Genomic DNA, 2,500 nt, shown 5'->3' on the forward strand with positions numbered 1-2,500 from the left:
AAATTATCAGAAAACACATAATAAACTAAATGAGCAAAGTAACTGTTCCTCGTCTGGTCATATTGCCAAACATACTTTTTCTTTCTTTTCGCTCCAAGTAATAAAACTCCAGATGCCTTCATAAACCATCCCGACCGCCGCCATCTTGTTTGTTTACATTTCCGCCAAGTCGATCTACAAGCATACACATTTTTTTTTCTTTTGAGAAGTAAACAAAAAAAAAAGTCTAATACTATTGTTTTCCGAAGAAACGAAAGTTGTAGCTACTGTAACTGCTGCTGTATCCCCCCCACTCCCACCCCCACCCCCAGGCTCAAATTTGAAAGTAAAAGAAAAAAATCTTTCGAACTTTTTCTTTTCAAGAACGCAAGTCCTACATGTTCTTTAGCCTCATATAGGTGAGCGCCCTTGTGAGTGTATGTGAGGGGGAAGTAGGTAGAGAGATGGGCAGATAGAGTGACAGATAGATAGCGTGAGTGGCAGGTAGACGGACAGGTAGATAGGCAGGAAGGCAGGCAGACAAACAAATGGACATAGATAGATAATGGATGCATAAATAGACAAATATATAGGTAATATATAGACAGATAGATAGGTATATAGATAGATAGCCAGATAATGGCTGGATGGATAGATAAGACAGCTACATAGATAGGTAGATATATAGTAAATAAAGAGATAGATAGGCAAGTAGGTGGGTGGACAGACAAACAGATAGATAAATGTGTTTGTTTGTTTGTCTGCGCATGAGCCGGGAAAAAAGTCGTAAAACGGATGGGAAGTAAGAATCAATTAAGTCTTTGTCTTATGATCTTTAATTGGGAGGAAATTGGAATCAGATGGAACTGGCTGATCTCTGAGGCCCAATAACTACTCTCTGTCTTCTCTTTCTCCCCTCTTTCTCTGTTTCTGTCGGTCTGTCTTCGTTCTCTGCTTCTCTCTCTGTCTCTATCTAAATCTTTGTTTATCTTTATTTCTGTCGCTTTGTCTTCTCTATTTGTCTTTCCCTATCTCTGTCTTCGTTCTCTGCTTCTCTCTCTATCTCTGTCTACCTCTTCCTCTGTCTCCATCTCTGTTTATCTCTATTTCTGTTTACCTCTAGTTCTGTCTATCTATATCTTTATCTTTCCTTTTATATCTGCCTGTCTTTATCTTTGTCTTTATCACTATCCCTTTCTCTATTTCTTTGTCTCTATATCTGTGTTGTCTATTTTTATTTCTCCTTTCTATCTTTATCTCGCATTCGCCAATCCATTTATTTATCCTTTTTTTCGTCCCGCTTTCTCCCGCTTTTATTCCTTTCCTCTCTGTATTCCTTCACTTTCTCGTTAAGATACTTCATTCAAGAAGTTACAAGCTACAAGTTAGTCAGTGTCATCACATGCCTTTATTTTGTTATGAATTTTTATGAATGAGGTGTAAGAGAAAATGAACAGATGAATGATATTTTTATGAATGAGGTGTTGTTATTTATTGAGTATAAGAGTAAATTTGATAGACTGTTTTTTTTATGAGGAGGTATTATTTATCGAGTAAAGAGTAAATAGATTTTTTTATGCGGGGCTTTAAAAATGTCAATTTTTGAATATCACATAATTGCTGGGTTTTTTTTCACTCAATACTCCTGTTTCGCTTCTTGTTCGTTTCTCTCATTTCCTCATCTTCATTGATAGAATTATCACTAATAATACCATTCCCATCACCATCATAATTAGTTAATCTCCTTAACCATCATCATATCACTATCATTATCACCATTGTATCATCCTTATCATCGTTATCAACGTCATCATCCACGGCATCATCACTTCTCTCTCCTCCCCTTCCTCTTTTCTTCTAATCCGATTGGATGAGCATAGAATACCCCTCCCCCCCCCATCTCATTCCCCTGCCCCATATCCATTCTCCCCCTTCCTTCCTATACCATCCCCCTCCCCCCTCCCCTTCACCCTCCCCCTTTCCCCCTTCGCCCTTTCCCCCTCCCCCCTTCCCCCTTCCCCCTTCCCCCCTTCCCCCTTCGCCCTTCCCCCTTCCCCCTTCCCCCCTTCCCCCCTCCCCCTCCCCCTTCCCCTTCCCCCTTCCCCCTTCGCCCCCCCCTCCCCTCTTTTTCCATTCAGTTTTTTAATAAATCGCTTGCATGCTTCCAAATCGACATCGACCTTTTTCGAGCTCCACTGAACGAAATGAAATGAGCGGTTTTATGAACATATAAAAATTGATGATGATTATAATAGTGATAATAGTAATAAAAGTAATAATAGTGATGATAATAATAATAATAAGTAAATGTGATGATAATAATAATAAAGAAAAAATATAATAATGATAATAATAATAATGATGATAAAAAAAAATAATAATAATGATAACAATAATAATAATAATAATTATTATTATTATTATTATTATTATTATTATTATTATGAAAATAATGGTAATATCAATAATTATCATGATAATAATGATAATGATTGTAGCAAAATAATAATAATAATAATGA

The 2,500-nt window shown here is 36.8% G+C and overlaps 1 protein-coding gene across 3 annotated transcripts in view; it reads left to right on the top strand.

Moving 5' to 3' along the window:
- The window catches only part of LOC119584304 (lactosylceramide 4-alpha-galactosyltransferase-like), a 33,478-nt gene that overhangs the window by 20,922 nt on the left and 10,056 nt on the right, over nucleotides 1-2,500 (top strand). The gene's annotated exons all lie outside the window — the stretch shown is intronic.

The sequence above is a fragment of the Penaeus monodon genome, chromosome 18 (assembly GCF_015228065.2).
Source record: "Penaeus monodon isolate SGIC_2016 chromosome 18, NSTDA_Pmon_1, whole genome shotgun sequence".
Lineage (NCBI taxonomy): Eukaryota > Metazoa > Arthropoda > Malacostraca > Decapoda > Penaeidae > Penaeus > Penaeus monodon.